We start from the raw sequence: 14,513 nt of genomic DNA, 5'->3' as shown, positions 1-14,513 counted from the left end.
CTGTCAGCCTCTTCTCCTCTTGCTCTCAATCTTTCCCAGAATCAGGGTCTTTTCAATGAGTCGGCTCTTTGCATCAGGTGGCCAAAGTATTAGATCTTCAGCTTCAGATTCAGTCTTTCCAGATTAAGATTTAGGATAAGGGTCTCCTCCTCTGGGAAACTGTCCATGAATAGAGTAGCTAACCTCCAAGTTTTTCCAATGTTACCAAGTCCATATTACACTTTATTTTAATTGACAAATACACTAATAATATCTGTGATACACTTAGAGCATCTTGAAAAGAAGAATATGGTCTTATTTTCATTGCATTCCCAGAGCATATCACTGGACCAGATATATAGAAGGGCTTTATAAATATTCATTGGATAAGTGAACAAAACAGTGGAAGAGCAGTGTTTGATTCAAAGATTAAAAAGGCTTAAAATAAATACTTGAGAGAGATGTTGTTCTTATACATAAATCAATTCATCTAGAATGACAATTTTCATTGCTTCTACCAACTAGCGTTTTTAAATATTGAATCACTAGGAAGAAATTTTCATTATGAAACCAATACAAGTTTATTAATAAAATTAATAAATAATTACTTAAATGTTTGAAAATATGAACAGGAAAAATAAATATGAAAAATCCATAATAAAATCATCCAAAGATAACTGTTGTCAACATTTTAATATATTTTTATCTTTTTACTCTTTAAAAAAGAATGTACATACTTTCTACATTATTCCAATATCTTCATAAACATAAACCACACAATAGATGTATCATTGTTTACTAAAATATTTTTTTTATTGTAGGTCATGGGTTTGACCAATCTTGTTAGGCTATAAACAGTGCAAACAATAAACAGCTTTTTATATGAACCTTGTTTCTGCATATAGAATTATTCTTGGAATGCCATGTGAGTAATTCAATTTCCAGTTCAAAGTTTGTGGACACCATTAAGATACTTCAAATCTACTCATAAATTGGCTTCCAAAAGATTTATATTAACATATATTTTGTGAATTTTTCTAGTATTTAAAATTACTATTATAATTATGGAAATGTTTACTTATCAAATATATACCTTCCTTTGAATTATTATCTGTACTTTCTTAGTTTCCTTTGCTGTTTACTCACATCTTGCTAGAAAATGATTAATAATTTCCCTATATCTTAGGACAGGTCTTACAACAGGTATTGAGAATTAGCAAACATAACAAAACCATTCTTAATGATCTTTTTTTCTTTGGAAAATTTGATGGAAGAGCAAAGAAAGAGAAACCAAAGGCATGGAAGAAGAGAATAGGTGGCTACCTGGAAAGGATGTCTTGCTGCTAGATGAGTCTCATTTCAAGGTCTATCCCTCCTTTTTTTAGGATTAGAAATTAAATTAGAGACCCCAGGATTGTGGAAGAAAGTTTTCTGTTAAATGCACTAAAGGGAGCTGATGAATAAAAACCTGAATGGCAAATGATTAATAATTAGTCAGAATAATAATTATGTTTACTGCTCAAGAAATCTTACATGAGAAAGCACATTATTATTAAAAAGTCACTGGGTGACCACGCAGTTAGAAAATGGAGAACTAGTTGCAATATATCTATGGCTGGTGTTGTCAAGTCAGGAATAGAATTCAGCCTTCACTCCTACTGGATGTATGTTATACAGAACCTGTGATCTTATTTATGGAGCACTGTTGGCATGTCAGCAACTTCCCATTTGGCTTATTTTTCCTCTGCCTTCACAGCAGAGAAACTGGCCTCTCGTTAACAGTCTTACATTAGGTACGCTAATGTTCATAGTTCACAGAGTCTAGTTTAGCTGGCTGACAGTCATTTTGCCTAATGATGAAGACAATGATGGTCATTATAGTGATGATTATATTGGGCCTAAAATTGCTTTATGCTTTTCTGCTTTAGCTCTTTGTTGTTGTTGCTTAGTCTTTAAGTCATGTCCAACTCTTTTGTGACCCCATGGACTATAGTCCAGCAGGCTCCTCTGTCTATTGGATTTCCCAGGCAAGAATATTGGAATGGGCTGCCATTTCCTTCTCCAGAGGATCTTCTCAACCCAGGGATCAAACCCACATCTCCTGCATTGGCAGGTGGATTCTATGCCACTGAGCCACCCGGGAAGCCCTTAGTCCTCTATAAATTGTATCTATGGTTTAACTCAATAATCACAACTTTTTTTATTTATGAATTTCATGTCTAGGATGAAAAGGGAGATACCTTATTCCCATGCGTGCGCGCGAGCACACACACACACACACACACACACACTCACCATGAATATCATCCAATTTCTTTGATTGTCTATATACAATTGATTTGATAGTATATAATAATGGTGAAATGAATTTCTCTTTCTTTTACATTATAGGAAGTCAGGACCATACAGGTAAGACCATTTATTCCCTTTTGTATGTGTGTGTGAGCTCAGTTGTGTCCAACTCTTTGCGACTCCGTGGACTACAGCTCTAATTTTACAATTTTACAAGCAAGAATACTGGAGTGGGTTGCCATTTTCTTCTCCAGGGGATCTTCCTGACTCCAGGATTGAATTCATGTCTCTCGTGATTTATTCCCTTGCCTAGTTATAAAGGAAGCACAGCTTTTCTCTTTAGAATTCTTTCATACCCAACACCAACTATGACCCAACACCAGTTTTGGATTTGTCTGTGACTTTCTTTAAAATCTCTCAGATTCTGCTGAATTTCAAAATTCAGTTGCTAACTCAATCTTTTACATCTGCCATTGAGGTCACCCAAATCACCTGAAGCATCACTGAACATTTTCTTTCTGGCTGCTGTGGCTGCAGTGGATTTATCTTTTTATTGTGTCATAATTCCTGTTTGCCAGTTGTTGCCAATGCTGAGCCTGTCAATTGGACCCACAGATCTCTGTAGCAGAAAGCAGAGTGCCGGACGCAAGCCATTATCCCAAGAGCGTGTGTGAGCACTTTTAGGAACAGCCTCACTGCAGTTGTTTTGACTATAGGGCGAGGCTAATGAAGCAACTTCAAGAATTTTTCATAGTGAAAGCAATTACCCAGATATGGGGCTTGAACAACAACAACATGACCTTCCATCATAACACTCTCTTTATTAATATTTTAATTACTTCTACACAGATACCCGGTAATATTGGCCACATTTTATCTGGTAATTTTGTTTTTCTGCAACCCCTGGATCATAGGTCAAAAAAATTGTTGTAGCAAAATTTGGGAGGAAAGAGTCACTATATATTTATACTTATCATCATATTCCCAAAAAATGACAAATCCTTTTTTTTTTTACTTCATTAACTTTGCTGACTGCTGAGTTCTTTTTGCCCTTGGTTCTAACATACACAAGAAAATGTATATTACTTAAGTAATAGAACAAAAAAAATCTATAAAAGATATAAGACTTCTGAATATTTCAAAGTATTGACAATGATATCATGCCAATATGAATATTATGATTATATACAGATTAGTCTAATTTACTGCATTTAATTTGTTATTTTCATTCATTGATAATGCCACTTCTGATTACACATCTTCTCAACAAAATCTGGGTGTGTCTTTGTAGAAAAAAACTAAATTTACCCCCAAGTAAAGCACAAAAGCTTAATTTACTAGAACTTTTGAGGCCAAATATACTTATACTTGGGATATTTTAGTTTTTGTGCAGGCTGCTCTCCCAGGATCAAGTGAATCTTAACTCATAACGTAGACATTATTTTTGTGTTCTTGTCATATATTCTGTAAAAATATACAGCCCAACTGAATTAAAATATAGCAGGCAACATAGATTGGTGGTGGTGGTGGTGGTGTATGTGTGTGTGTGTGTGTGTGTGTGTGTGTGTGTGTGTGAAGAGAGAAGTGAATGTGTATATCAACTTGTGATTATCTGTGGTGAAACTGTGCTTTACATTCATTGGCAACATTTATATTTTAACATAATTGACAGTTCCTAATCAGCTTAATTACCTGTTTGTTGACTTACTGTTTTAATTAGCAGGTCTTGAATTGCAAATAACAGAAAGCTCCACTTTAATTGGCTTAAAAAATAAAGGAACATTCTGGTTGAGTAGATTTATTGGTGGAAAGGGAAGGACGGGCTCAGGCAGGGATTTATCCTGAGGTTTATAATATCATGAGGGATCTAGCTCTGGGTCTCTCAGTTCTGTCCATCTTCATTTATTGGTTTTTCCTCCTGATGACTTTATTAAACTGGCTGCAGCAGACTTAGGCCTCACATCTATACAAAAAATCGTCTAGGGAAGAGAGCCCAGTCGCAGCACACCAACAACCCTGAGGTTTACCATTCTCAGGTAAGTTTAGAATGAATATTCAGGTCTGAACCCCACGACTGTGCTGAAGAGAATAGGATGTACTGAGTCAAGATCACATTCCTGCACCTGAAGCTTGCAGGATGCTCAGCTCCCATTACCAGTACCGGAAGGTAGGAGGGGAGCCAGTTTTCCTGGAAACACTGGGATGTCTAGATAAAAATTAGGGACTGTTAAAAAAGGATAGGATAAAAACAAAAATGCATACTGAGAATAAAATTCACAACTAAGTTGTTTTTTTTTTTTTTTAAATCTGCATTGCCTACCGCAAAAATAGTCTGTGGTACTCACATGCTCATTTCGCTTTTCTGTATGGACTGACATGATTCTAAAAAACATTGAGCCGTTCCTTGTGGTGTCAGAGAGTGGGAGTCAAAGAGAAGTTCGGCGGGGAAGCAGAATGCAAAGAAAGCTGGACCATTTCCCAGCTCTCCTGAGTCAGGTCTTCACAGTATGGCTTCATTAATCTCTTTGAAGTAATTTCTCAGAACATCAGACACACATTCGAATGTTAGTACAAAAATATCTTTCCAAGCCAAATACGAATGCTTTTCACACCATGTATCATTTTGGATTAACCATATCTCTCTGATCAGGTATAACTATTCCTCCGGGTTTTAGGCAGCAATGGCTTCAGGTAGATCTATGAATGTTATGGGCTTCTGCCAATCGCAGCACCCCCAGCCAAGAAGATGGGTTGTCAGCTAATGTTCCTAACTTACGAGTCCAGGTAAAACGACAGTCTGCTTAGATCCTTCCACAAGGAATCCTTGCGTAGTTATATTAATAGTAAATTTTTAAGATTTAAGAAAGATTTATTATTTAAAAAATGCAACTCTAGTGGTAAAAATGGAGGCCAAATGGCTTGATATTTGTGAGTATGAGGTCTCTTCTGTTTCTTTCACTCTTGGTCTTTCACTATTGGCCTCCACTTTTTTACTACAGTGAGTTGGTATAAATTGCTGTTTTATAAACAGATAATTTATCAAACACACCTAAGCTTTATGATAAAGAAGAACAAATAAATGCACCTCCTAATTATAAATTATGTCTCCTATAGTTATAACCAGTTTACTGTTTCATCTTATTTTTCATCTGTTGCTCCTGCGTCAATGATCTGTCAATTATTTCTTACTTTATCTTCTGGGAGAATATGTGTGCTGAAAGAAAACCACCATGTCTTTGACTACTGTCCACTAATTGTCTGCATTCACAGCTCTGCCTGTGTTAGAGATCACAGGGCCCACTCTTGAGATCAGCCAAGCCATAAAGAAGGATCGTTTTGTTAGAAAACTGAATTTTTCTCAGAGAGGCTGCTGGTAACTTCTGGAAAACTTTTAGTAACTACTTTTCACTAGTCACCTATGGTTTCTTGATGCCATAGTCATTGTTCAGATTCATTGTGGAAGTATAACTCTACAGCCAAGAAAATCAATTCCCTTAGTAGATTAGACAACATTTAGACATATTTCTGTAATATCAGGAATAACTCATGTTGGCATATGTGGGTCTATTAACAGATAAAATAAAAATCAAAGAAACTTACTGAAATGATTAGAACTGGATTTCCATTGACTGTAACTGCTATAGAAACTGCTTCTTAATTGCATCTTCCCTTATGTTCTAAGCCAAAGAGAAAAGAAAAAAAACTGCTTTGAAGGATCATTTGGAAACTATTGATCTCTTTTTTTCCCTTCTTCTCAGAACAGCAATGCAGTATCTTAAGCATAGATAAAAGAAGCACATCTTGACCATACTTTAAATAAGTTAAAAAAAATTCTTAGTGCAACCATTTTATACTTTTTAATTCAGCTCATTTCTCATCTCTGTAATAATTCATAGTCCCTAGAACCAATGTGTTATCAAAGAAGAGAGAGCACTGAGTTTGTCAGTATGACAATTAGTCCAAAATTTATTTCTGTATTTTAGATATACATATTCAACTTTGTGCATTTAAAACTTAAATGCCCAAGATAGAATTAAAAATTCGTTTGTTTTGCATTGATCCTAATTAGTAAAATGGTAGCATCTTGTGATCTATTGCTTGTAGAAACCCAGGAGTCATGGCTCACTCCCTCACTCTTTGCCCACACCCAGACAATCAATTGACAATTTTACATCAGTTTTATCTCTTAATGTACCTTGAATCCATCAACTTTTTATTCTCTACTGCTATTTCCCTCACCCAGGTCACTTAATCTTCTGATGTTCACACTTTACCCTCCCTACCCAATTCATTCTGTCCCAGCTGTCAGCATGAGCATATAAAAAATCCTTAAGCCTGATAAGGACACCTTTTTATTCAAAAGCTTTGAGTGGTTTCCATGACTCCTAGAATTAAAAATAAACAAAACTACTGGCCTTGACATTGCACATAAAGACTGATATCAGTGGTTCTCAGTACTTGCTTCAATATTTCAAGTACCCCAAGGCAGATTGATTTTAGTATTTCAGTTTTATTTCTGATATTCAAGGGACAGAGTCTGGTTGGTTTATCCAGTCATGCAGGGTGGAGTGGTGAAATGGGCATTCTCAGCAGATTATGGAGTCCTGCAAATCAATCAATACAAATTCCAGAACCCAGCTTGAGAAACGTTAGAAGTTGAGTAATTGGGCAACTGCTGACATTGTTTTCCCTGTGTATTAGTTAGAGTTCTAATGAGAAACAAAACCAATAGGACAGATTGATCTGTCTATCTATCTGTCGGAGTAACCTCTTGTGATTTTGGAAGACTTAAGTCCAAAATTTGATGGGGATAGGCTAGCAGGTGAGAACCTTCCTTGGTGGCTCAGATGGTAAAGCTTCTGCCTACAATGCAGGAGACCCGAGTTCGATCCCTGGGTCAGGAAGATCCTCTGGAGAAGGAAATGGAAACTCACTCCAATACTCCTGCCTGGGAAATCCCATGGACAGAGGAGAGTAGTAAGCTACAACCCATGGGGTCGCAAGGAGTCGGACACGACTGAGCAACTTCAAAGTAAGTAAGTAAGCAGGTGAGAGACTCAGGAGACTTGCAGTTCAAATCCAAAGGCAGTCTTCTGGTGAAGCAGGAAGATGTGCTGTTGCAGATGGAGTCTGAAAGCAGTGTGCTGGAGAATTTCCTCTTTCTCAGTTGGGAGTGGGGAGGTCAGCCTTTTGATCTAGGTAGTCATTAACTGATTGGATAATGTTACCCACATTATAGCAGGCAATTGGCTTTACTCTAAGTCCACTGATTTAAGTGTGAATTTTGTCAAAAACTTCACAGAAGTTCTTGTTTTCTAATCTTCACAGAAACATTAGAATAATGTGGAACCATCTATCTGGGCACCATGGCCAAACCAGGTTGACACATAAAATTAGCCATCGCACCCTATTCATTCACTTTCTTTTGTGTAGCCTTTCAATAGATTGTTATAAGTGAAGGCAGGGTATGTATAAGTGTTATCTGTTAGTTCTGGACTTTTTGCATAAGAATTACAAGAAAAACTTGTTAAAGGACAGATTCCTGAGTCCCAATACAGGTTGATGTAGTCAGAACTTGCCTCTTTTAATAAAATTTGGCAAATCATTTTCTACCCAGTAAAATATTTGTGTTTCTTCTGAAATACCCTAATCAAAAAGTGTTTTTTATTATATCCTTGGATTGTTTGTTTTAGTACTTACATAATAATGATCAGTGTGCTTATTTTCCATTGTCAGCTTTGCCCTGAGTTCTCAAGGTCTCAAGCCAACAATTTAGTGAAGGATATGAATACAATCCAGAAAAAAATACATGATCTTTTATTTATTATTGTTATTGTTGTCAAGAATATGAAATCATCCACAATATTTGCTTGGAATGGCATTGAAAAATTAACCTTGCCCTGTGTTCCTTTCATCTGCCTTGAAGAATAGTTTAAATTTAATTATAAGTAAACTATATAACCTTTGGGTCATATTATATATTCTTCTGGTGAATAGAGATACATATGAGAGGAACCTGTCTTTATTACTGTCTTATAGTGAATTAGTGAACCTGCTCATAAAAACATTTTCAAAATAATTTCCTTAAAGAATAACTCATTTCAAATATTGGTTTGGTAGCAAAATGTTCAGTGAATATTTTTATACTACATTGCTTTTTTAAGATTCATGATATGCATTAAAAAGAGATTCTGAGTAGTCCAGTTAAAATTATTTCATTTTTTTCTAATATGTCCCCAATTGGTTTATCTACAAAACCATATTTATATATGACAGTATTTTAACATACTTCTGAAACATATTTTTGAAAGATCCTACTTTAGCAATTCCTATCTCTAAATATTCATTCAATAATAACCATTTTTGAGATCCTACTCTGTTCTAGCCAATAGATTATACTCTGCGGCATACAAATATGAATAGTAGAGTTCTTATTATGATGGAAGGCTTAATTTAGAATTTCCAGAAGCATAAATGGTTGACATATATTTCAAAACTAGGATTGAGATGTTTAACAGATGCTTGAACAGTGGAGTACCAGGAGTTGAGGGTTATATATTTGTCTTCCAGGCAAACTTGAGGTTAAAAAATATTGTTTAAAAAAATAATCCTTCTGTGAGAAGTGGGAACAAGGGAGGTTTTAAAACAGGATAGGGACATGATCAATTAAAAATGCTTTCAGGAAGATCATTTGGCAGGAATTTGATGGAGGGACTATAGTAAGAGAGCCTGGTGAGAGAAAGAACAGATGGGAAGCTATTGCAATATTTCAGATGAGTGATCCCGAGTTCCTGAATTAAGGCAGTTGCAATGGAATTAGACAAGATAAGCCAGACTTGAGAAACATTCTGAGAAAGAATTGACAAGAGAGGCTGATGTGTTGAATATGGGAAAGAAAGGAGCCAATGATGACTCTAAGATTTCTATCTCAGGGCATGGCAGGGATAACAATTTCAATAGTGCCTCAAGGCAGAAGAACGACTACTGATATGTCCTGGGAAAGGAGTACTGATTTCAGACTTGAGCCCACAAAATTTGATATGGGTGTATAGCAGCAACATGGGAGAAATACTGATATGGAACTCGAAAGAAATCAGGGTTGACAAAATAGATTTGAAAATGATCAGCCTATGTATAATTGTATTTGAGAGTGTCAACAAGAACATGCAGAGGGCATGGAGCGAGGACAAACAAGGCAAGGATCTGGCAAACCTTACATGTACTGTACAAACCTGGGTGAGAGTCCTTGAGGAGACCAAAGACATGCAATTCAGTGAGACTGAAGGATAACAAGGAGAGGGCAGGGTTCTGGACCACACAGAAGGAAACAGCTTCAAGAAACACATCAATATATCCCTCAGCACTGCACAGAATTGGGACTTCCCTTATCATTTACTTTTGCTTTGCAGTCTCCTCTATCTCCAGTGTTTTTATAAGCTTTTTAGAGATGAATATGCATCAATATCACCTTTTATTTAATGGTTTCATTTTCTATTTTTTTCTGTCTCAGTTCAGTTCAGTTCAGTCACTCAGTCATGTCTGACTCTTTGCGACCCCATGAATTGCAGCGCTCCAGGCCTCCCTGTCCGTCACCAACTCCCAGAGTTCACTCAGACTCACATCCATCGAGTCAGTGATGCCATCCAGCCATCTCATCCTCTGTCGTCTCCTTCTCCTCCTGCCCCCAATCCCTCCCAGCATCAGAGTCTTTTCCAATGAGTCAACTCTTCGCATGAGGGGGCCAAAGTACTGGAATTTCAGCTTTAGCATCATTCCTCCCAAAGAAATCCCAGGGCTGATCTCCTTCAGAATGGACTGGTTGGATGTTCTTGCAGTCCAAGGGACTCTCAAGAGTCTTCTCCAACACCACAGTTCAAATGCATCAATTCTTCGGCGCTCAGCTTTCTTCACAGTCCAACTCTCACATCCATACATGACCACTGGAAAAACCATAGCCTTGACTAGATGGACCTTTGTTGGCAAAGTAATGTCTCTGCTTTTGAATAGGCTCTCTAGGTTGGTCATAACTTTTCTTCCAAGGAGTAAGCGTCTTTAAATTTCATGGCTGCAGTCACCATCTGCAGTGATTTTGGAGCCCCCAAAGTAAAGTCTGACACGTTTTCCACTCTTTCCCCATCTATTTCCCATGAAGTGATGGGACCAGATGCCATGATCTTAGTTTTCTTAATGTTGAGCTTTAAGCCAACCTTTTCACTTTCCTCTTTCACTTTCATCAAGAGGCTTTTTAGTTCCTCTTCACTTTCTGCCATAAGGGTGGTGTCATCTGCATATGTGAGGTTATTGATATTTCTCCCGACAATCTTGATTCCAGCTTGTGTTTCTTCCAGCCCAGAATTTCTCATGATGTACTCTGCATATAAGTTAAATAAGCAGGGTGACAATATACAGCCTTGACGTACTCCTTTTCCTGTTTGGAACCAGTAAGCATTGGCATATAGGTTCAAGTTGATACCTGACTTCCACACAATAGTTAATTTATTTATTTTTTTTGGTTTCAGATACACACTACTTCAAAATGGTTCTCCCTCACCCCTTCCATCTCACTGTTTTACCTGCTCCAACTCCAATAGCCAGAACTAACTGGGGGTAGACTGTGACCAACTTCACAACACAGACTGCCTGCCCTAAGGCCTTCTTATTGAAGAGTAGTGATGTAGAGGTATTTGTAGCTGATGTCAAAATATATACAAGCAGGGGACGTATGTGTGTGGGGGGTATGCATGAGTGTTGTAGGAACTGGAGTAATTAATCTTTTGGGGATACATCCTTGACTAACCAATAACAGGTTGGGGGACAACTAGAGATCACTTTTTTTTTTTTTTTTTTTTGCCTTATGAGAAGCAGTTGTCCATAATGCCTCTTAGAAAATTGTCTTTTGAGATGGAGCAGTTAGTCAACTCAATCCTTGCATCTTCTATTGTCTTTTCCCCCTTCCTAAACTCATTATCCTTTTCTTCACTCTCACTATCTAGGATTGTATTCCCTGATACAGGGGTATCTCATGAATCTTTGCCACAGAATCTGCTTTTCAGGGATCCCCAGTTAAGACATTCCCGGGACGTTCTTGGAGGTCTAGTGGTTGGAACTTTGTTTTCCAGTGCAAGAGGTGTGGGTTCAATCCCTTGTCATGAAGTCAGGATCCTACATGCCTTGTAGCCCAAAATATAAGAACATAAACAACAGAAGTCAATATTGTAACAAATTCAATAAAGACTTTAATAAAAGACATTCCTTAACAATAACAATGCCATTTATTATGAACCCACTCTGCGTCACTAGTTTGGAATTCTTTTAGGTTTTTATGTGGGTTCTGGGTATGTAATCTGTTTAGTTAGTATCTCTTTAGCCTGTTTATTATAACTATATAACATATTTTAGTATGAGATTTACCAATTATCTTTAGAGAATCATTTATTTTCCAATGTTCTTATTTCTTTTGGTTGATGCATAATGCTATCAATGTATAATGTGATCACTTGTCCATGTGATCCATGGGTAATGTTATCAAGTTACAGCTGTGCTTCATTCACCAGGAGTCTGGAAAGTCATGAACAATGCAGTAGTTATGAAGTCCCTACATTTCTGAAATAAAGTGCCAGACAACCTTGAGACATGCTCAGAGATCATAAAATTGGTTCAGTCAAAATTATGTTACCTGCTGCTTAAAAGGCTGTAGTGAGACAGCTTTTCAAAGAATTGACAGATTATTGTATGTCCTTTTCGCAATCTCTCAAGAGGGAAAAAATGAAAGACAATGCCAGATGGAAGGATTTTCAAGAAAATATTTTGGAAAGCTTGACATAGTTTCCCTGGAGCTTGGGGGACCCTGGAACAAGAACCTGAGTCACACCAGGAAAGTGGAACAAAGCTTTGCTTTGGTAGAACATCTGAAGCAGCGAAATAAGAGGCGTATCCCTGGGAACAAGCTGTAAAATATCTGTGGGGAGTGGAACTGGCTGAGGACCATTTTGGAAAAGCCCCCAAGGGTGTTCCTGCTTGGAAAGCAAAAGAGAAAAGAGATGCACTCCCAAGACAGAAAGCTAAAGACAGAAATCTAGGCAGCCAGCACTGTCCATCTGCAATCAGAAGGCACCAGAGAAATTCTGAGGGTTCTCAAACAGAACCCTCAAAAAACCTTTAAAAAAGAAAACGTTCAAGCAATAAGGCAGATGCCTAGAGGTTCGAGTCCTTTTAATTCTCTGTCACTTCATGAACTTGAGACAGTGAGGCTTGGACTAAGGTGGATGCTAGTAGCAGGGCGCATTATAGCTGCTGAGGGGCACTAGGGTGACTCAAGTTGAGGCACTGTCTGAACCAGCCCCCGATGGTTGCCTTTGGAGCACAACTGGAAGACTGTTTTCTCTAGCCAAGGTTCCAGTTCTGGTGAATAAGATTTTCATATCATATATAAGGCTACCTCTCAGAAAGGCAAATCTGGTCCCATGAGCATTGGATCAGGGTAGAAGCCAGCTTCCTACCATCTCATGGACACAGAACACATGTCTTCTTTTGCATTATCTCTCAACCATATGGGGCCACAGTCTTTACCATCCTAAAGCTAAGGCCTCCTCTGTGCATAAGGAAAGCAATTTCCAGTGATTCCAAGATGGATTACCTTTCTTAGCAATGCTAGCCTCAGTGATTCCACAGTAAGTTTCTATCTTATCTGTCTTGTAATGTAGCATCAGCTTTTCACATTAAAGAAAAAAGAAGGGAAGTCCACACATCTAATTTCATGTAAGGTGAACAGACCGAAAAGTACTTATGACATGTGAGCTCCAGAGGGCCACTGAGCTCTACTCAGCACAGAGAAGTATGGTTGGAATGTTCTGGAGGTGCAAAGACAGAGTGTATAAGTAAGTAGAGAAATAATTTGACCAATTACTTTCTTGAAAGAGACCAAATACTTGACCAAATACTTGAAAGAGAAAAGGTTGTGCAGTCTCCTTCTCTGTTGTTGCTGTCCAGTTGCTAAGTCTCTTTGAGACTCCATGGACTGTAGCTCACCAGACTCCTCTGTCCCTGAGATTCTCCAGGCAGGAATACTGAAATGAGTTGCTATTTCCCTCTCCAGAGGATCTTCGTGACCCAGCAACCAAACCCATGTTCTCCTGCATTGCAGGCAGATTCTTTGCAACTGAGCCACCAGGGAAGCCCCTCCTTCTCTATAGTTAACCTCTTTTTCTGTTGTTGCCACTTGATCCTAGCACTTTCTTTTTCAATTAATGCAACTTCCACCATCCATCATATTTTTGTGGGGAATCTTTTGGTGGTCATTCACTATTGTTGAGATATAAGTCTATGTCTGGTCAAGTAACAGAGGCTTTTTTTTTTTTTTTTTTCCTATTTTTTCCTGCTCTGCTGCCTCTCAGGGAATGGAAGTTTCCACTCAGGGGAGGAACCTGTGTGTACTGTCAGCTCTGTCACTTCTGACACTCTGTTCTCCCCTTGAGGAATCACACATGGAGCTGCCTCTTCTGGGCATTTTACTCTCCCTCTGTGACAGCCCCTGTTCTGAAGCTAGGATCAAGATTATTCCATCTCATAGCAGGTAGGCTAGGCACCTTTTCGATATCCCAATGCTCAGAAACCAAGCTTTTTAAAAATAGCTCTTTCATGCAATGTTAATACCATTCCACAAGGGTACCAAAGTGCGCTGTTTATACTCAACATTATTTTCCTCACAGAATTCTTAATGAAACAGCCTCTTCTTTTTGAATTTAGGCTCCCATGAATCCTTCTCCAGACCTGCACATCTGCAAGACTCATAGATTATATTAGACCATTAGTTCCTGGATGAGGACATTTGGTGTGCTAGGTAACCTATGGCACAATTGCTCATCCCTCTATGACTAAGGCTTTGTTACTAGCTTCTCAACCTCACTCCTTCTTCTCTCAGAAGGAATGGACTTCCTTTCATGAGACTTTTAAGTCCTTCAAAGAATTCACTTTCATCAGTTCTGCCTCCTCATTCCTCAGAGCATCCCGGAAGTGGACTCGGTTTGGGATGAATTTGGCATCTCTCCCTCACCCTATTTCCATTCCATTCTATCAATTAAATTCCAGAGACATGAAGGATATGCCCTTCTGAGTGCTATAGTTTCTATTTGTGTTGAGGAGATTCTCTGCCACGACCCAGCCTCAACAGGAATAGCTCTGCTTTTATCTGCTTTATTTTTCCTTTCTTGTAAGTTCTCTTTTAAGAAGGAGTTCTGAGAATA

Source organism: Ovis aries, chromosome 2 (genome assembly GCF_016772045.2).
Source record: "Ovis aries strain OAR_USU_Benz2616 breed Rambouillet chromosome 2, ARS-UI_Ramb_v3.0, whole genome shotgun sequence".
Classification (NCBI taxonomy): domain Eukaryota; kingdom Metazoa; phylum Chordata; class Mammalia; order Artiodactyla; family Bovidae; genus Ovis; species Ovis aries.
Note: the sequence above shows the minus strand (reverse complement) of the source record.